We start from the raw sequence: 23,478 nt of genomic DNA on the forward strand, positions 1-23,478 counted from the left end.
ATTCATGGTGGTGGTCAAAAAAATATATCCCTTATACAATTATTTTTAAAATAATACGATTTGTTATAAATTTTATATTTTATAATATGGTATATATAAAATATTTTTATACGAATACTCTTTCACAAAATTATAATTTCTGTTCATAATTTTATAAAGATAAAGCTATTGTACTTGAGATATATCAAAAATACAGAATTGCATAGAATTAAATTATTTAAATATAATATAAAATTAATTTCTTATCAGTAATAACTTAAACGCTGTAAGTTATAGTAATTAAAAAAAATATATACAATAATAAGGAAATAAGTAATATAGTTTAAAAAGACAGATCAAATATTTGATATATGTGTAAATATATGAGTTAATCATTAATATTATAAACTGATATATGATTCTATAGATATATATTTTATTATGCTCAGTCATGCGCCTGAAGTCGTCACGACGTATATACGCTCGTATTTTATACATTCCATCCGTAGCTCTTAATACCAGTAATCACTGCTCTTTGAACTCCTCCTCTCTAAGGTCAATAGCTACATGAATTTTAAACATCGCCGACATCCTCCACGATCTAATTAGTTTCCATCTTATCAACGTCTCGTCTATTTACCGTTAATAGCAGCGGCTCGCCTGCTCACTAAAAACAGCATTTTCGTGTCAAGGTGCAAGACTTACAATTAGATAGCTCGATCTCTATGACAAAACCCCACGGATGTAATTTGCGGGGCGGGAACGGAAACTTTGGGAAGAGGATTCGCTATATCATCGCGTAATTTGGATTTTATGCTTCGCGTGATCCTGTCGCGCCGGATTAGTCGCAATATATTAAGATTTTAAGATGAAATTTTAAGATGAATTTAAATGAATATATAATATCATCTTTATTTTCAAATGCAAAGCATATTTAATGACTTACACTTATTAATCCTTTTAAATACATTTATTATTCCTATAGCCTAGCTGATTTTTATGAATTTGGATGTTGCAGTAATCTCTTGAGAGATTAGAGAGCGAATCGGATGCAAATTGCATATATTAAAGGAATTGTTTTTAGCCATTATTATAATTAATGTAAAATAAATGGAGTGAAAGTAAATGAATTGAGAAAGTTTTAAATACAAATTTTAAATCAATGCTAACGTTTAATTATGATCTGCTAGACTGGAAAAATTCTTATATGTATTATAAAAGAAAGTTTATTAATCATATATATTTCTCAAAATATTCATTAAATAAAATCTCTAATACTGTAATTTTTTAATTGTAAAATGCATGAATTTTATATCATTGAAACATAAAATTGTAAAAAAAAGAAATGGAATTATAGAAAAAAATGAAAAAGACAAAGGTAATAAATAAAGCAAGAATACCTAGTACTAGAAATATGAATATAATTATATACAAATAGATAAATTGGAATTTTTCATTAAAATAAAAAATGGTTTACTGCAAATCGTTAAAAAACCTAAAATTTCAAAAATAACTTGGACGTGGACGTATCATATGTATAACGCGTGAAGTAGTTCACAAGAACATCCCAAGAAAGCGCTAGCATCCACATTTTCGTAACTTATAAAATATATATAATACTATTGTTCTATAGAATGAAAATTAACAATGCATTGATTGATCATATGTTATTGCTTATATTAATTTTGAATTCGCGAGCCTCGAACATAATGTATAAGGTCTAATCGCTCTAATCTGCTGATATAATTGCTTCATGATGATACATTAATATCGCTATTATACGTATACATTTACGTTAATATATTTTGTTTGGACAAATCAACTGCAAATAGTCTGTAAATAAGAAATAATTTACTAAATTCGAGACGCTTTGCACACGCACTGCAATAAAATATTTTTCGCCGCGCGCAATGCGTATTGTTCGCGAGAAACGAGTCACGTTCTCTCGATCTACGATCCTTGTGCAAAAAAAAAAAATCGATCACGGCTGTCGAGTGACCTCGCTTTCACAATTGACTCTACTTTTGCGCGGTTCGCCTCCGAAAGGAGAGCTCTGTCTATTCGTCGACTCGCACCCCTGGAGCGGTGAAAGGGGTGAAGACGCCAGGGGAACGAAAGGAGTGAGCAGCGGTTGGCTGCTGCGCTGCAAGGATCTTGCTGCAGAAAAATTACCGGTTATTGCCGCCGCGGTACGGCGTATGCACAGCGATGCCGACCTTTTTAAGAGGGTCAGGATTGACGTGCACTAGCGGGCCTCCGCGCTAGAGCTGGCTAGCCGGAAGGGATTTGAGCGTGAGAGAGCTTTCCCCGGAGCCACGATAATTACCCCCAATGGTCAGCGGGAAAGCGGGTCTCACACCGCCTTTGGACGTATCCCCCGATTCCTGTATTCTCCTGGTCCTCGAACGCGCATTAAGCCGGACTGATTAACGGATATGTCGAATCTGCTGCGCCGTCGTGTTACTTCCACCCCCTGGCGTATCGATAGCGCGCGTGTCGTATGTGTGCGTGTATACGCGTGATTTCCTTGACAGATCTAATTTGCGCGAGAGGGGGTGGCATCTTACGTTTCGATTGATTTCCCTTGTCCTTGGATCGATGATATCTCGTGTGCGCAGAGCTTCTGCCGATTAGTCCGTCGGTCCCGTTTTTGTGCTGTAAATAAATTGCATTGTAATTATATATTTTACATAAAAAATTCTAGCGACATATCATATATTATCAATCGTCAATGTTTGTTCGATGACACGTGTTCATCAAATCACACGCGACATGCAACTTGCGGAAAACTGTAATCACAATCACAGCTTGTGACGTTCGTTTATAACGTGCACAGAAAGAGATCGAGCGTGCCTAGGAACTTGGCGCAAATTCTGCTCTATACTATTAACCAGGTCTTACGAATGCAAGGGAGATCCGAGTAATCCCGCACGTGTGACGCTGTAATTAAATATTTGTGCAACGCATGGTGGAGAAGGGGGGAAGAAGGCGGTTCTGCCGACGTAAGTTTGTGTGCCGTCTAATTAAAGAGGCAATTAACTTAATCGCATTGTGCATGTTCGTTACGAGCGCATCTCAACCGAGATTCCGAGCACTTTTCTCATGCTATTCGACAGTTTCGCGAATTTCGTATAGGATCGTATATTTAATACGCGTATGCGCTATAAAAAACATACCTGTATTTACGAGTCTCCATAGATATGAATAAAGCAAATATGTGAAGCGTAATATTAAATCAACAAATATTGAAAATACTTTGGAGATTATTTATGTTTACCAGGGATATGTGAGGGATTCCTTTTTTATTAAAATTTTTTTATTAAAAAATTATATATTTTTTTAAAAATCGCTCCCGTTGTATTCTAAAATTTATCTTTTCTAAAGTTTATCTTTCTAATTTATTTTTTTTAATATGTATAATTGATATAAGATATGTAGGGTAAATATGATATCATAAATATGAAAGTAATAATTCTGTGACTGAAAAAAATCTATTTATGTGGAGATCTCTGTAGCAATATAACAGGAATAATGTAGTTTGCTGTAACATCGATTGCATCATTATTACATGTAGCCAGATTCATTAAGTGCGTTTTTGGCCACAATTCAATAATTTTTGTATATAGTTGTATATACTAGGAAACTAGTTTCGAATCAATATCGAGGGATAATAAATATACATGGTGTGCTCGTAACAGACAATTAGAGTGCATCATATATTCGACTAAGAGATTAATAACGAAACATGGACAATATTCTGTAAATTTGTATTTTATGCGCTTTATCTCGCAATTTTCAATTTTTTCGCACATATATGTGAGATATCGGATTTTCCGCACAAAATATCAATTTTACATCAACATTTCTAGGTAACGTTGGCGAAATTAACTGTACAATTAATTGAAATAATTTCCGTTATATATTTAAAAAAATCAATGATATTCTATGCCGATAATAATCCTCTTGCAGCGTCGCATATATCTAGTGTGTTAATACGAGTATTAATCATCGCGCGCGTTTTCGATCATGGATTCATACATTTATTTCTAGATTGTTATATTTCCATTATCTACATTAGGCATTTTGTCGCAATATTCTACAATTCCGAAATAATAATTAGCAACATTAGCAAAATATCACAATCGATTTCTCAGATAATTTATATTTCATTGGGAAGTTTATACAAAAAATTTATCTAAAAACTTGTATTTAAATACATATTTAATAAAATTTAATAAGATATTTAACGCAATCATAAATATATTCAAAATACATATGTGAAAGAGAAAATGGATAAATAAATGCATATAACAATGTCGAATAAAATCCAATTTGTCAGAAAGAGACAGAGAGAGAGAGAGAAAGAGAGAGACTTGTAGATTCGAGCGGCAGTTTCGTGACTCCACAGCTCGGATCGTGACTCATTCGTGACCGGGATTGGGATCTGACCTCGTCGTCGTACATGGTCTAACCATTACGTTAAACTCCGCACAGTAGCCGAAAAGAAACGAATAAGGAGAGAAAAGAGATCGGCCAACGCGCCACTTAGCCGCCCGAAATTATCCCAGAGGGGATTTCTCGTTCTCCCTCTTCTTCACCAATCTTCTCCACATGCCATAATATCGAAAATTATCCTCTCTCTCGTCGGATAGATAATCGAAGTGTGTATTTGTAGAGTAAAGTGACTGTGCACGGTCAGCGCACGCTCTTGTCCGATTATATTACTTCCGCTTCGCGTGTATATGTATGAGGGATCCTAAATAATTTTTGCGCACAAAACACGCGACATTATGGATGAGAAATGATGACCGACTCATATTCATGCTAATTGGAGCAGCATAAAAATCATATCCACATTTTTCTTCTCGTCCCATTATTATCGAGGAATTACATAGAAATTATCCGTTATCAGAAAATATCGGATCGTTATAAATGAAAAATACGCAGAAAGAAGCGAATTTTTAAATTTCTTTATATTCTTCTTCTTTTGCAAAATGTGATCCGCATCTCATACAAGATTCAGAAATCTCATCATTAATTGTAGATTCAGAAATTGTAGATTCAGAAATCTCATCATTAATTGTACAAGAAATTGACTCGAGAAATTACTAGATAATCTGTTAAAATTATGATTAAATTTCTCAGATATGAATTGTGCGTGTGTGTGAGTGTGTTGAATATTAATTCACTTTTAAAAGCATTTATATCTATTCTAACGTCAAATGCTATGACAAAATTTTAATCCCAATGATATTGCGGGTCACAGAGAATCGAATTACATCATTTTCGCTAAAGAAAAAGTCAAATGTAGGTCACTTTTTTCGTTTCGTGTAGCTTTCCAATGTATTATACCACAAGGAAACGAGTAATGAAATTTAATTACAAGTCGGAGGTATACAACTATTAACTGGGTCATTCAGCAGTTTGCGAAATTGTAGTAAAATGAAAAAGAAAAATCGCGTGTATAAAAATGCGGCTAGAAAAGTGCATATATATAGCGTAATACGCCATTCTCTCAGACTGTGGCTCCAACCCAAAATAGACCGTACAACAGGCGTGTAACATTAATTTGCAAGTAGATTAAATGCATTTTCGTGCCGACGACGGACGTACGAAGCCACTCGCGCTTGCTTTCTCATATTTCCAGCCGAGGCCGTTTGCCGGCCATTATTAATCGGACGATATTACGAGCGCGAGCGCGAGCGCGAGCTATATCGGCCGCTCCCGTATTCCAGATTTAATATTTCATCCCGCGCGGGGATCTTTAAACCGCTCCGATTGGAAAGCGATGTATCGTTCTCGCGCGGTATATAGGGATATGTAATTTTCTCGAGAATCTATCTTTATAATTCAGGTTAATCCGCGGTCGCGACCCGCGCACTTTCGCGTGATTAAGTAGTTAATTCGTTGCCACACGCGAAATCGAATCGATGCGGGTGCAGTTTTTAAAAGTTCGCGAGCATAAATCTCGCGGATATCATTCCGACGAAGATACCATTTCATCATGCAAGCAGAATTAGTTGCTAATCAGCGAGGCTTCTTTAAATTCATCTCTCTAGGGATGTTGCAAAAAGATATGCTCAAATCTAATTACAATTAACCCATTTAAGGCAGACAGCGATTTAATACAGTTTTAATAAAATAAATGGATATTAATCTTACTTATTGAGACGCTATTAATATTTTCTAACATAATAATCCAAATTTCCAATATTTATTCAATTTTATAATATATGTCAAAAATTTTGTAATTTGTAAATTATAATTACAAGTTTATTTAAAAAAGAAAATACGTGACATCATCGTAAAGAATCGTAAAATCTCGATAAGAACATAAAGGATTCGAAAATATTGGAAAATATTAATTTAATTTCAAAAGTATTGATTTTTTAATGACTAAACTTTATCTAAATAGATATCTCTAGAATTTAATTATGCACATGTATTTATCTGAAGTATATTTACATATAATGCTTAAAATTATTCAAAGTTAAATACAAAGTTGAATAATTAAATAATAAAAAGTCACTGTACATTACTAAATATATAATATACTGACAGACACACTCATTATAGTATTTCATTATGAGATACATATGCATTCTGTACTGATAATCTTCTATTAATAGTAACACAAACGAGATTGACTTTGCATTTTAACTACAATTGCTACAATTATCATAATATTGAAGAGATAGAAGAAAATCTTAAATCGATCGAAATTGTGATAAAACAATTTTTATAAAATTGACTTTAATTTAATTGTGTCGCATTATTTTTTTAATGGCCAATTATACAATTATTTTCGTAATTTTAAGAAATTTCAAAATAAGTTAAAGTAGCCCAAAGTCCAAAGACTTTAAGCAGCGATATATTTAACAATCTTCTTTGCTATAATATACATAGAGAAAAGAAAATTCATCTAAAACTATTTATTAATTATGTTGAGAATTGTAAATCGCTTAGTTCAATCCATATACGCTTACATCAGCCGTCAATTGCTACCGTCGATTGACGCAGTTTATAGATTTACGGGCAAGATTTAATTGATTCGTTAGTAATTTAGTTGTCCGTGTCTCGCGGAAGAGGAAGTTCTCTGGTAGAGGCGTAGAGAGGCGGCTAAAGTCGTCTCGAAACTTTCGTATCGACTCCCGCGGTCGGCGCAGCGCGCGGATCTCCTCTGCGAATTAACATTTAAGCCTGCGTAAAATGCAAATGACCGTGTTCTCCAGGACGCCGTCGTTGCCCCGCGGAGAACTGCTACTCGCACAAGCGGTGGCAGCGGCGCTTGTTATACCTATCACGTTTTCGGAATTTGGTCGCACAGCGCAGCAGAGACCGGCTCGAGCTCGAGAGGCTTTAGTAAACATCTCGCGAGACGTGATTTTCAAGGTTCGTTAAGTCCGCCATAGATAAAGAGGAACTTGGCGATGGGTGGTGGCGAGAAATGAGCCGGCTGTAGCCGCGGTCCAGAAAAAAGGACGGAAATATGAGAGAGAGAGAGAGAGGGACATGGAGGCAAAACGAGCGGATGGGAACACATTTCGCGAGAGGGAAGAGAGAAGAGAGAGAGAGAGAGAAACGGAACGAGAAGGTGACAGAGATGGAGAATCAGAGAGAAATAGGCGGAATGAGTTCATCTCCGCTAATGCAACGAGCTAAGTTAACTCGCACATCCTTCTTAACGCGCGTAACCTCGCGATTATGCGAGCCGCGGCGCGTGTACCAATGAGGAGGGAACGCGCGAATATATTTCTGCCGACCATCACCGACACACACGTAACGTAGAGCCTAATGTAAGCATACCGAAGCCGGCCATTATGGATGCGGGAATGACGATGTATCTTATACAATTCGAGATGTGCAAGATAGATCCCACGCTTATTTATGCAATACATTGTATGCGTGTTTCCGATTCGAAAGTTATAAATTACTTTAATGTTTTAAAGATTGCTTTTTTTGACAGATCAAAATATTATATTTAGAAAGTATGATCTTTTCTAAAAAAAAAAAATAAAAAAGAAAACATATCTAGAACAAACACAACTATGTAATGTGTTATGAAATGTGTTATAAAATATGATATGATGTGAAATGAAACACTAACTGTAAGATCTACAACGGAAAGAAACGAAATATGTATCGTATTTCATTGTATTATTTCGTACATTTGTAGATGAATGAAAACATCCCATGACGCATAAATCGCAATAAGAGAAAAGAAGGCGCAAATCGTAAACTTGTAAAGAAAGACTCGATTTATAAGAAATATGAAGAATTGTATTTACACGCGATAGATCATGTAAAATTTTAATGATAATAATTAATATGTTTTGCAAGCTCGCTAAATAAAAGTTGAAATATAATTAATCAACAAATACTGTGATAAATATGACTTCAACACAAATTTTTGTAAAATATATGACAAACAATTTATTTTTTAACTTGTTTGCTCTTCCAATAATATTACTGTGACTGATTTAATTGTTCACCACGGAGGCAATTCAAGAAAAAAGTGTTGATATATAACTTTCCAGATCATTAATATAGTCGTAAATTATAACGTCGTTTATTTGTCAAGGTTGAACTGACCTCATTATAACGGGATAGCACTGATTTTTCAGTTTTGTCACAGAGACGCTTTGTGCGTTTCTTTCATATAGAAATCGTCCGATCGTAGCGGGTAGATGGTCGCATTTATCGTTTCGTTGCATTTATTTTTGTAATTTGATTCTGTATTTGCGTGTTTGTACTTTGGTCTCGTGCCAACTTACGTTCGCTCGTACGTAAAATGTGTAAAATTAACGAATACAAACAAGCGACATTGCTGTAAATTGAACACTAAAGCACTTTATTTTCTCGAGTGCAAGCGAGCAGGAAATCCTGCTGATGCATATCCACGTGTCTGACCGATATCCCGAAATTTATCAAATCTGCGTGGGAACTGGTTCCCATACCGTGCGTGGAAGTTGGATCGTGAACGTAGATCGTATGCGCTCGTTTCCAACGGTCAGTCTCTCGTGATTATGCGAAACGCAAAGCGTGTACCGTCAGCGAATACGATGAATATAAATGATCGCTTTCGGCTAGATAAGATTGCCGAAATAAGCAGCAGGCAAATATCCTTCGTTTGCAAAAGAATACATCATATTGCGTAACCATCTTTACCGAGAGTGTTTGGTGACAACTACAGTGTATAAACAAAATAAAATGTATTAATATCACAGCGAATTATTTGTGCAACAATTTTGGAAGTTACGTCGTATTTATCACTTTATTTGTATTCTTTGTATCGATTCATGTACGCGACAAGAATATTCAGACAAGAGTATCACAGGTGTGGAATTTGTAAATATACAACGAATAATAAAATAGCAATAGTTTGTGGAATCAACGATTCACAGATTTTAAAGAGATTTGCATTTGGATATAGCTCCAGGTGATATAATATTTCTACAGCAATGAAACTTAAAACTTGGTGTATAGAGATCGTCGATGTTAAATATACTCGACAATTTTAATATCAAATTTTCCGTATAAATTATTATTGCAAATTATCAAAATTTGAATAAAGCCATAGATTTATTATCTGAAATTTAAAAAATTACTGGAAGAAAATGATTAAAAAGATCAAATTTTGACATGTATCTCTATATTCTCGAGAAATTTTTAATTCTCTAAAATTTTTAATTATTAAAAAACAATTAAAATTCACATAAGTTTCCAAATCAATAAAAATGTTTGCGAAAAAAGAAATGTCTTCAAATTCGTCAAATGCGCATTTTATTATCTTTTATCATCTTTGTCAATAATTTTACATATATTTTATCTTTTTTACATCATTATATGCTATCATTAAAATTTCAATTCTTAAAAAAATTAGAAATTCTTAATCGAATGCCTGCTTTTCCTTCATATATAATTCCTTTTAAATTATATCTCAGAAATTGAGTCCACGTGGAGTAATTGTCGCTGTTCCAATGTGAATGACCTTCGGGAGATGTAGGCCGCTAGAGCCACGTGCAAATGCTGGACCTTTATGCCCACATATACGAAAGAGGGAACACGGACATCATGGAACACATGCATCAACGAAGGCGAATAATGTAATACAGTAACCCACGCGCTTTCGTGCGTTACCCGTTTACGTTATCGAAATATTTCGGACGATATTGGAATATTGAGGTTTTCTATCACTCGGGCTTCTCGCAATAAAAAAGAAAATCTACGTAGGAAGCCGAATAAAATGGCGATCGTAAAAGATGTTTAGAAGCATCTTGATTTTTATATCTCGATTACGTGATATTTTTTTCCCTCTTGGAAACACTTTTTCTTGAATTTAATTAAATTTCATGTAAAAATTCACTGTACTTTGAATGCAAATACATGCTAATTTTTCTGTTGGCAATGCTAAACTATTTTTTTTTTAAATATCATGCTTACATAGAGTTAAATTACCATTATTCGTTGTATATTGTATATTATTTTTAAATAAATAGAAAAAATTAGTTGTTTATTTAACTTGATAGATTCAAAATATATTTTCCATACTGTATGATATCACAATCATTATTGCATTTTAAGATTAAATGAAAATAAAAAATACTAAAGATATTTTTAATACATATTTTGTTACTTTCTCTCTCTATTCATTTTTAGAAAAATATGCGACGCATTCATCTTACTCTCTAAATTTCTTAGAGTGAAATCTAACTCCAAGCGAGTGAATATTCACTCCAAGTGATAGTGAAAATACTGCCACTCGTAATTAGTGAACATTCACTTTTCACAAAAGTGAACTGTTTAACTCTGAATGTAAAGTGAATGTGTCACTCGGTTCGAAGTGAATAATTCACTCAATCAGAGTGGAGTCATCACTTTCGTCAAGTTATTTTTCACTCAATTACGAGTGAACAGATTCACTCTCAGGAAGTGAGATTCTAAGCCGTCTTTCACTAATAATAAGATAACACGTTACGTATATGACGTGAAGCTTCAATTAGTTGAAATGAGAAGCAATCATTGCTTTTTACTTGAATTAATCGAAGCTGAACATCGCACACAGCATGTTATCTCATTATCGGTGTAAAAGCCGATTAACCTCTTTTTTTCTTGTCACAGCTATATAAATATATTTAACGTTACACACAAAAAAATATGTTTACACTCGTTCGAAATATGTTAAAATAAAAAGATATATTCCTAAGAAGTTACTTTAATATGTCTTGTATACCAAGTACACGTGCAACGAGTTGGTAACGTTGCGAGACAACGATACGACAGTGTTGCTAATGGCGGACTCATGCGCGTTTCACATGCGCTTTACTCACTCTTTATGAGTAAAAATTTTCACTCTATATAGAGTGAAAATGCTACATAGAGTGAAAATATTCACTCTACAAAATAGAGTATACATATTTACTCTATTTTGCAGAGTGAATTTTTTACTCTACAACAAAAAGTGAGAAGAATTCACTCCTATGAGTGAAAAATCACTCTAACTAGAGTGACTTGACCAGTCACTCAATTTTTCGAGTGCATTTTCACTCTAAGAAATTTAGAGAGTACAATTTTAACATTAATTACAACATCATTGCGTTTATTAAAATTAGTAAATAGACTTGTTCTAAATTGTTCTAAAATTAAATAAAAGATTATATATAATTAAAAGTATTAGTTTTCTTAAATATAAATATCACATTTGACGAAAAATATACACTACCCTCCATAAGTTTGGAAACACATTGCATTTTACAGATAAACAATCGCATGGCAGCAATCTGTGCAGATTTTTCATATAAATATATTGCAAGACGTTTAAATGATGATATGACGCCTGTTTATACCGAAAATATGTCGAATAATTATTACGCGGCACCGAACTGCTCGGAGTTAAATTTCGCGCGTTGATTTGTTCTGCCAATTAGTGCTACTACAGCATATCAGATACTGTAGTGGAATGCCTGTAATGTTTACGCGCATTAGAAACATACATCAGAGTAATAAGAACTCATTTAAGTGCAGTTTGATTTTAGTTTCTGTAAAAGTAACAAAAATTACTACAATCATTAAAAATGGCTCCGACGTGCCAGATTCCATATGAATTGCGAGTCAAGATTATTATTTTACAAGAAGAAGGATATAACATCCGGCAAATATCAAAGAAATTAAAGTTATTTTCTTTATATTGTATACCTTTATAGAGTGTTTCCAAACTTATGGAGGGTACTGTATATGTTTGAAAAAAAGATTTTTCTTTAATTTTCATAGATAATTCCATACGCTTTAACGAAAATGGATCTGCAAAATGTTAAAATAGTGTTAGATTAAATAAATTTATCAAAACTTTCAACCACGATATACAAAAATTTATATTGTAAAAAATTCACGCTACAGTAAAAAGCTTCAACTTTTCAATTAGAGTGCAGAAGCGTCACTACTATATATCTATTTGTTTTTGGATTTAATGAGTTTTCTCTTTCACTATGTGCCTTACATCTATACTTTGTACTATTTTTAAACACGTTTCGAGACTCTTTGAACTCCAAAGGAGAAAGATGTGATACTCACAGGGTGGGGTAATGCGTTCGAGAAGATAGACAGAGATACGCTCTTGGATACTGGCCATTTCCTAATTGTATAATCTTTCTGGCGTCCAGTCTGGCAAAGCTTCTAACGGCTCTAATAGCTATAATAGACGCTCCTGTCTGTGTGACCAGGATCCTTCCAATATCCTATTCGCGTACGTACTCATTCATGTATAAGACTTTGGTAATTACTGGCGTATGAATAACAAATATGTATTCAAGTTAGATAGAGGTGAATATTATCAGAGAAACTGATAATGTATTGAAATCTTCAAGGTTGTTTTTAGACATTTGACAATATTGAAATTTGTAAATACTTTAAGAATTGTAGCGTAATTGTTGATAATAAAGGGGAATTATATTTATATCTATATATGATATATTCACATTTTTTTAATAGGTGCTTATCAATTTGTGTTATTTTCATTCATTCAGAAATTGTATTTCTTTAACTCAATGTTAAACGAAATTTGCTCTGTAAAAACATAGAAAAATTGAATTTGCGTTATAGAACACTTTTTAAACTTTAGATATTTTCTCTGAATTTCAATTTTAACGTAAACAGCTTTTAATTTATTTTTATAAGAGAAAGAGTTCTTTACGATATCGATGTAATAATTTAAAATAAAACATCTCTATGTGGAGTCGAGTTGGAAAATTATAATGAACCTCTTTTTCACGTGGCCGGTATAGTATAATAAAAATGTAGATTCCACCCTTTTTCGTTAGCCCTTCTTCGCCTTTCTTCTCGAAATTCGTGAGAGACCGTTCGGATCGCGCGCGCAAACTTCCCCGTATTTATTTCCCCTTATTATACAGAAGAAGGTCGAGCTCACTTTTCATCTATGAGGCATAACGCGAGGGGTGGTAGAACGACTCGCGTAGCCCAATTTCCTGATAGGATAAACCGGTAACGGGTTCGATCTACGCGCGTAAGACGCGTGAGTAGAATATGACCGAGAATTCGAAGCGAGAGATTGACGACACTCTCGAGAACGTTTGCACGTACCGCAAAGAGCGGTAAACAACCGTCCGAATTAATTCCGACGCGCTTTTAAACGTCTCTCATATAAATCGGATAAAAGCAATTACGTCGGCGAAACTGCGAAATATTTCTGCGAAGATTTGCCCGCACAGTCTGCGTGATACAGAGTTGCTCACGAGTAGCAGTCGGGGAATCGATCTCGATATTCTTTATATGAATTTAACGGCATAAGTTTAAAGTAACCTTGAGAAAATCTAACAACTTTGGTACTTTAATAGCTGGTTATTTGTAAGATTAATGTTGAATTTATGATATTCCGAGAGATATTATCGGTGTTTTCTGAATCTGAAGAATCTGATTATATGTTTTTTCGCTTTTATTAATATGTTAATTAATCACAGCACGAATTTTGTAACTAATATCCCACAAATTGAAACTTATTATCTTTTAACGATATAAAACAGCAGAAAAAGAACCGTAATATCTGTACTGCATTTTTCATGTTTTTATTACTCCGTGTAATTTATTGGAAATATTCTTACGAGGTAAATAAGACGGATGATGTAAAAAAATGGAAATTATCATATTATTGCATCGCATAATTTAAGCATCGTATATGTCTTATTCGAAATAAATAACTAAAATAGCGACAACGCGATTGTATCTTCGCGTTATAGCGCATCCTTCCTCACTCGGCATTGTTGAACGGCGCTGTACACGGCTCAATTTCGCGAGGTATCTTACTCGCGGCAGAGTCCGACGCAATTTACAGCCCGAATTTGAATAATTCGATCGAAGTCGCCGGGCCGTCGCCGTCGCAGCCGCCGAGAGAGACGCGAGTAAAATCCTCCCGCTAATTTATCGTTTATCATCTCCACGGCGCGTCGTTAAAGCGGCCGTAGCACGTACTTAGCGATAAAAGTGCTTAACACTTGCGACTCGCAAAGCCTCACGATACGTATGTCCCGGGGGACGACTTTGCGCCCCTGGTTTACGACAACTTCCGCAACGAGCGGCCAACCAGGGAAAGAAAGAGAGAGTCGACTCGATACAGCTACACTATCAACGTTAAATCAACGCCGGATCCATCCGTTTCATTAACGACGCGAGATTGGCGACCGTTTAACACGTCAATTCTCGCAGAAGAGGGCCCGAATATGTCGGACATATCGTCGCCGAACGACGATTGCACTTACGTGTTTATATACAGGCGGCAGGCGCATTTTATAGAAGCGACTTAAGCGCCGGGTGGCGATCGAATCTCGTCAACGTCGTCCGGAAAAGATAAGATGTATCTCGGGTATTTGGAGGAGCGCCAAAACCAGATCGGTTGTAAGGGGTCCAGTGGACAGAAAAGGGGAAGAGGGGGTCTCCTTCGATTTCTATTAAACGCCCTTGCAGACCTCGCCTCGACGCAACCTGCGTGCAGGATGTTGGGGTCAAAGGGGCACCAACCAGATTGCACCGTGCAAGAGCCGTCTCCTCTCTCAGGGTTCGTTCAGCTCCCCGAACTGGATCGTAAGAATTGAGGAGCCACGTTGAGACTGGTCATGGTCGCTGAATAGTTGTTGAAAAAGAGCGAGCTGCGAGACACGGGGTGGAAGAAGGAGAGGATAAGACCTGAAGACGTGTAACCTCCGGTCGTGCAGCGACGAGTCGCGCGGGTCACGCGTGTCCGGAATCTCGTAGACAATTTTTACATTCATTTCCCGGGCGCGGGTCATTACCCGTGAGACTTGCTCGCTGATCCTCCCCGGAGGATCGCGTAAGTACGTGTTAGCGATTTGCGACGGCGTTAAGATGATACGAGCGCGCGTCCTAGAAAGTAAGCAGAACGGCGTGATTTGCAAAAGCGCAAGAGCGAATGCGCGAACTTTGCACGCTGAGACGATTCGTTTGGTGAAATCGAGGGCGACGACGGAGCAAATGCGATTATGTGATATGTATACACAATATAATATTATATGATTATTATATTTATTTATTCTACTCTCTAAAAGTGAATCAGTGTATTATCACTGTAATCAGTGCTGTACTTATAACTGCTTGTAATCAGTGAGTATTTACTATTTTTCAGTGATAATACACTGATTCAGTCTAGTAAAAGTAGTATATACTACTTTCACTAGACTGAATCAATTTATTATCACTGAAAAACAGTAAATACTCACTGATTACAAGCAGTTATAAGTACAGCACTGATTACAGTGATAATACACTGATTCACTTTTAGAGAATATATAAAAAGATACGGTAGACGGTGAGAATAAAAAATCAAGGAGCTAAGAGGATCTCATTTATAATTTGGAAAGTATGAAATAAATAATATTTTACATCAAACTGGCACGAGAATAGTGCATTATATTAGTGAAATTAGAACGATATAATATAAATATTTCTCCGATGTCTCTGAGAAAGCATTTATATTGGGGCGAATTGGGGCGAATTGGGAAATTTTATTCTGCATGCGATATCTAACAGATATGTCTTTATTAATTTTTTATTCTTTTTCTTCTTATTCTTTTATATACATATAAAACTGACGTTACATTTACTAATTGATAAATTGTAAGTATAAAATCAAATATATCGACTTTCGAAGATAAAATCGAGAAAATTGAAATGACAATTGATTTATATTATAAGATACGAGATATATGACATGAATTATTGTTTTAATAAAAATGCATTTTTTCATTTAATCTGTACCAATATATATAAAGATATAAATATATATATTTAAAGATATATATATGTATATATATTCCAGTAAGTATATATATAAATATGCTTACGGAAAAATATTTCACCGCATCGCGATGTTGTATAATATGTATCGACACTAAATTTTTCGCAACTGTATAATGTACCTAAGTGGACGTATCGCTTCAATAGCTTTTCCATGCTTATTGTGTGCGGTGTGTTTCACCATGCGGAAAAATATCTCATCGGCAAACGCATCTGGATACACGCCAGGCGCGCGTGTGCACGTCTGTAATATCATTCTGGATCGATTTCCTGGCATCCAGTCGCCGTTCGAGCCGAATCATTTTACGGACAGATTGCCGTTGTCTCTGGATACGGTGCCGACATATGATGTACGATTATAGCCGGCGACGACGACGACAGCGCAACGATATTACAAGGAAACGTCTCGTTTTACGAGCGACGTATCAAATAATACGCTGATACACCGTACGACTTTAGCGGGCAATATGTAAGTAAACGTCTATGACGCGCCCCGGAATGAGTGTTTTGAGAGGCGCTAAAAGAGAACCTCGGCCCTTTGCGCTTTTCCTTCAGGTTGTACCGTGAATTTTGAACGACGTCTTTTGGCCGATTAATAGTCGACGACATTGTTTCGAGAACGTTGCAAGAGAACGTTACTTCAAGAAACGACGCGATAATATTTGTCTATAATCTGCCTATAATCAACTGTCCTATGATGTGACACTTCTCTTCTTGTCTATGGTACTTTTTTATTCGATGTCGGGATATATAAATGATGAGTAAAACCCATGACGATTCTCAGAAAAGACCAACAAGGAGGAGGGTAGTTTAACTTGACGATTAGTCAGCCCCTGCACTATTACCCTCTCTGTCTTCCCTCTGTAATACACATGTATGTATGTATTATACATGGGTGTCCAGCGACTCCCTCTCTTCTTTCGTGAGTCACCGACGGAAATTACGATCGATCGAACACCAGCAAGCGAATGAAGGAAAGTTACATCGTATAAGAGTCGTTTCATAGGAAAGAAGAGAGAAACCTTTTCTTCATCGTCAGTTCTAGCGTAAACGCGTTTAGGAGCTCCGATGACAGTGGATGACGGAACATCTCCGATCGTAGAATTTATTCCCATCGCGTGTCACGATGCCGCTGATCTCGTTAGATCGCGCGGGACGATCGCGCGTCGATGGTTTCGCGTTACGTGAACGGGGACAAAAATTTCCCTCGAAAATATCGCCGTTTTCGAGAACCAAGAGACCTCAAACTGATGCGAACTCGAGTGGGTTTGTTCAATGGTAGCATTTGCAGCGAAGCGTTTGGGACATTAACTAGAAAGTTTCAACTCTTCATTTAGTTTACTTCTGACATTACTAAAAGAGGAAAGAAAAAGGGGAAAGGTTATTTGTGGCACACAAAAGTAATATCAAAAATTTTATTACCTTGTAGAAAAAAATCATGATTTTGTAGAAATGATTATTTCATAACTATTGTACGAAAAATTTAATATTAAGAAATATATGATTTTCCTTTGAAAAATAATTACAAAATTTAATGTTAATTATTGCAGTTATGAACAAGAGATTTCGGTGTTGCAAGCGTTAATTGAAACAGCTGAGTTACTTGATAGTCAAAGTATTTTAATAATATCTGCTTAGAGAGTATATTTAGTATTAATATTAGACAGAAATTTATTATTATTTTGAAAATACTCACATTTTTAATAATGTTAATATTAAAAGTTAGTTTAATAAATGTCATAATTTTACATGCATGGATATATTATATTACTACATATTACTTATATACATATGTTAATACTTGTCTGCATTCTATGTTAAAAAAATGATACGTGATTTTTCGCTCTAGATAACATAACATTATACGATACATATTGTGATCGAAAGTGGTGAGCACGTTTAATGAGGGACATCGATGACAATCAATGACGAAACGGCTCGTAATTTATTCTCGCCACGCGTGCCGCGGCCACTGATCTCGTTAGGTTCACAAACCGGTCATCTCGATGGTCCGCATCCCGACGACGTGCGCGGAGATAAAATACGTATCGAAATCTCGGCAGTTCTGTAAGAATTCGCCGGGATCCAATGAAAGCTGAGCAGCCGAGAAAAAGAGAGGAAGAGGGAGAGAAAGTAAGAGAGAGCGAGCGCGTGGAATTGCGACCGATCGAAGGTGGATGAATCCAATCGACGGCGGGCAGGACTCCGACTAAAGTTTTCCGAAGGAATCCTCATTTCGCTCTTATCGTAAACTCGCGTCGAAAGCTCCGTTGACAAGTGGGCGACGGAATATCCCGATCGGAATTTATTCTCGCCACGTGTTCCGCCACGTTACCCCGTCTTCTCAAACCTCCTTACGACCATGTCAAAAGTCTCGTATACACTTCACCCTCTTATTTTTCTTTATACCTTCTCTAACACCCTTAGAAATCTGATGAAAAATACTTTTCATCCTAACGAAATGAAGCAAGGTGCTATTATCATAGTTATAGATAGTACATGGGATTTACTTACACCGTTATATGTGATGCATACATCGAGACTATTAAAGAGGTACAATTATTCCCTTTAATTAGTGTAATGGACACGTTTCAGATGCAAACTATTGAAAATAATCATTTAAAATATGTAATTTACTTATAATTTAATATTAAATTATTACATTTTAATTTTTAGTGTTAATTATTTGGTTATACTTTATTATTTAATCTCTATTTTTTAAATATCTCTCTGTATAATTAATACTTAAATCATATTTCAAAAGTTTACTTAAAATTAAAAAAAAAAGCATGATTTTGTTATCGATATTTATTCTTAAACATTAATATTAAAAAATTTCCAGTTCTTTTATCGCGCGTAAATCACATCGTTAACTCTTTATTTAAAAGATATTTACTCTAAAATATTTCTCGAAGGAGAAAAGAAGATACGAGAAATCCCTAAGGATACCCGAACATATAAGGATATACGTGTACGTATATACACGAAATGAAAAGCTCTTACCATCGTTAGTATTCTGGAGCAGTATGTCCCAATTCGGTTACATGAGCGAAGGTGTAGCATACCTTGGCGCTGTAAAAGGAGTTATTTAGCGTTCCACGACTCGTCGACGCCGAGGAATTTGGCGGCGAATTTTTGTCGTAGCTCATCCGATGAGAATAATCGCCGACGAACACGTCACACGCGTAAAGGAGCGATCTATTCGGGGGCTTTTCGCGCGCGTTTCTCGTGCGCGGCGCGTCCTCCTCGTTTGAATCTTGTCTTCGCCGAAACGATGATAAAGCGAGGGGGCGGTTACTGAATATTTACACGAGAGAGAACCCCCGGTAAACTCGCAATCGATAATTTGGCCGTGTGGTCAGACGCGGCGGCGATTAACCTTTAACTGCTCGTGCGGCGCCTGACGGACGCCACAGTCGTTTCGCATGCGTTTTATATTCCCCTTTCTCGTCCTCGTTTATCCCGATAATGTGTAACATCCCTCGAATAGCACGACGATTCTCTCCCGTTAATTCCGTAATAATTAACTAATATCTCTCCCCCGCTCTCTTTCTCTCTCTCTCTCTCTCTCTCACTCTCTCTGTTGTCGTCCGATACAAGCGAATTAATGCCGAGAGTTGGTTAATAGTCTTCGGCAACTTCCCGTACAATAGGATGAAGTTCCGTTACACCGACACAAAAGCAACTTTGCGCCACAATGAATAAAGACCGTAGTATCATGTAATACTCAAGAAGGCAATTAGTCAGTTCCAGTCCCGATATTCGCGAGATTTCCCTTGTATGCCGTTTAATTGTCTCGAAATCTCTCGTGGTCTCCTCTAAAACATCTCTCTTGGATTGTATTTACATGTCAGCGCTATCGATGAGCAGTAATAAAATTGATAACGATTGTTAATAATAATAAAGTTATCGCCGCGGTATTATAATCTTACAGTATTAAAAGACTCGATGTCTTGAACTACAACTCTTGCTCTAAAACAATGTATAACATCCCGAGGGTATTTCAAGCTCGCGTTCGCCAATTATTGCCGCGCAACATCATTGCTGCGCAGTTTCTTGCTGCCCGTTGGCGATAAGATATATCCGTTCACGATCGCGCCAGCGGATGGGAGCGAGAGAGTTTTTTTGTAATGTCTAAAATCAATATCTCGCGGGTCAAGTGTCATACATAACAATGACCTCACGAGTTCACTGACTAACGAGATTTATTTCGACAAAGTTTTCTCCGCTCTCCTCCGCACTCGCCATTCGCATTGCCAAACTAAACATCACGTCCCTCCCTCAATTCACTCGACCTCCTCCTCGCCGCCACTCGCGCCCGTTCCCGATGACAGGAGTAATTACATTTTTATGTTGTTCCGACACGAGGCGGTACGTGACTGCAGCGGGATCAATTTGTCTCGCGGCCCCGACGCCGTGTTCGCAATGGCAAATGTTATTTGCTCGGGATAACGCCAGCGAGACGAAGAACGAGAAACTCAGACAACGAAATGCGATTCCGCGATTGCGAACGTGTACGAGGCACCGTCTCACGCCCGCGTTATTTTGTCCGTTCCGACGTAATTATCGCCCGACGCGACTTTCATCCGGCCCGGTCGAACCTTGGGGATTATCCGAAAAACACCTTTCTCCGAAAGTCAATATCCGATCTGCGCGAGCTATATCCTTGAAAATCGAATCATAGACGTAATGTATACGTCGTGCACAATTTTATTTACTCCGTTCAAATCTCGTAAAAAATATATTTCTCACCTTCCTTCTAGTGTCTTTTAAACTAAATATTTAACTAATAAACAAACGAAGATATGCAAATATATAGGATCAAGAAAATAAACGTGTATAGGAAAAGGGAGAAAAAATAAAAAAAATTATAGCTAATTGATAGGGAGAAAAAAATGACTTTGATAAAGAAGATGCGAATTATGTTTCGCAAAGTTCGGAGATGTGCAGACTTCTATAATAATTATTAGATTCGAGCGCGAATGCATTATCGGATTTCGCAACAAACACCTGGCAATTGCTTATTTCGCAGCGATCGCTTCTTCGCCAGTCGATCGCGTAAAGTATACCCTGATTAATCGATTGCCGTCGTCGTAATCCCGACCGGCTTGTAAGTGGATCGTTTGTAATCCCAAGAGAGTCGAGAGCATCAGCGGAATGATTTAGTGCCCAAGCATACTGGTGCGATCGGCGACCTAGAGAGCTCGACCATCTCGCTTGCGACGGAGTTATCGGCGATCTCAAAGGCGATCTGTTGATCCGCTTTGATCCGGCCCGACGATTTAAATTCTCTATGCCAATCAGGGAAACACGGATACGATATGCGACGACGTCCATTAATAAGTATGACGTTAAAAGAAAACGCGATCGTTGATGAAGACAAACGACGTGGCGTCGTTAATTACTCTTGATTACCGGGGGCACACCGGTAATTAGAATTAATACTTCTCGCGTAGAATTAAATAAAATGCGTACTCCCGTATCCTCTCCCTCTCCGAAATATATTTGAACTTTGGTATACATAATTGTCAGCTAGTTTTCTGTATCTCTATCTAACTGACTTTACAACATCTGACTTTATCAATAACGTAAATAATTTCAAAGTCGTGTATAATTTCATTTGTGTCCATTAAATATTTAAAATTGATGAAGAATTGATACAACAGCGTTTATTTCCATACGTGCAATGTTCAACTTAAAAAAAGTTCATCTCTATTTTGCGAAATTTTCGCATTTTTTATCATTATTACACATTACAATGTTGTTTACTGCTACAGCTCTTCTATACCATCTTTATAATTGAGACTTACTCTGCTTCTTTCCCTATTAATATTCACAGACAATTGTGCCAGACGATATTGATTAACTAAACTGCCACAGAAATTAGTCGACACTATATTTTTAGCGATATAAAACAATATGACTCAATGATATATTCAGCACGTGAATAAAGCTGAAATGAGAGATTCAGAGTGAATCAGAGTTTACGATGAGAATCGTATTTGCATGTTGTTGGAATTTACCAGTTAGATTTGGAACACACTCGGCAATTAATGGCGATGTTTGTTTCTACGAAAAAAGTTACCGAGAGCTACCGACCAACTTTCCGATTAATTCAGTTACATTGGACAACAATACTCCAATATCAGTCAATTATTGCGCGAATTTTCGTGTGTGTGTGTGTGTGCAATCATATATAGATTATTAATTAAATAAAAGAATTTTGCAAAACATATATGTTTGCAAAACATATATAATTGCATATAATTTATGATTTATGTAATGAAAAAATTTAATGTTTGACAAAAGTATAATCTTTAAATGTATAATTATGTTGATATAACTAAATTATTCTTTGTTTATAAAATGATTGGCAAATAATGAAATTCATTAAAAAATATTTCGTTACGTTTTTATTCAATTTTTTATTCAATGAAAAACAAGAACCTGTTATTAATTGTACGTTGAAAAGAAATGACTAGAAAATGAGAAGATTAGATCACAATTTATACATATGTAATGGAAATAAATTTTTTGTAGATCAGAATTATAAAATAATCATGTAGAACACCTTATGAAAGATCATACGATATGTCGACATTTATTGTAAACAGCTCTCGTAACAATCAATTACTCTTGAGACAAAGAAAGATAAAATAAACTAGTGTCTATTTGCTTGGTTTGTGCATTATTTTCCCTGTGTTGTGCGTGGAGTGTACTTATGTTCCAATAATAACACTATTTCATTGTTGCTAACTAGTAACGTAATGTGTATGTATTTATATGTGTATGTATGTAATAACAGAATTTTTTTAGATTTATATTTATTTTCTAGATATTATATAATATTACAAAATTATATAAAATATCAAAATTAAATTAAAATATCAAAAATAAATATCTGATAAAATTCACAAAATAATAATAATAATAATTGTCTATAAAATAATAATTGTAATAATAAATTTAAAAAGAGATATAAAAATATATGCAAGTCCGATTTACTCAAAATTCATAAAACTACGGTTTAACATAAATAAGAAATTATGTATGCACAGAGAGAGACGGAAATTTACTAGAATTAATTTATTTTAACATAAACTCAAACGTTGTATAAATATTACGCATTAATATAAGTAGATTAACATAATTAACTTAAGTAGTAAATAATTATTAACT

At 35.7% G+C, this 23,478-nt stretch overlaps 1 long non-coding RNA gene across 1 annotated transcript in view; it reads right to left on the minus strand.

Moving 5' to 3' along the window:
• Positions 1-393: 393 nt before the first annotated feature.
• The window catches only part of LOC145972467 (uncharacterized), a 32,027-nt gene continuing 8,942 nt past the window's right edge, over positions 394-23,478 (minus strand). The window contains exon 3 of the long non-coding RNA XR_014439175.1: positions 394-2,634. This is a non-coding gene — a long non-coding RNA (uncharacterized LOC145972467). The remainder of the gene's footprint in view (positions 2,635-23,478) is intronic.

This window comes from Camponotus vicinus, unplaced genomic scaffold (assembly GCF_025532165.1).
Source record: "Camponotus vicinus isolate PSW18456_S1 unplaced genomic scaffold, iyCamVici1.0 SCAF_5, whole genome shotgun sequence".
Lineage (NCBI taxonomy): Eukaryota > Metazoa > Arthropoda > Insecta > Hymenoptera > Formicidae > Camponotus > Camponotus vicinus.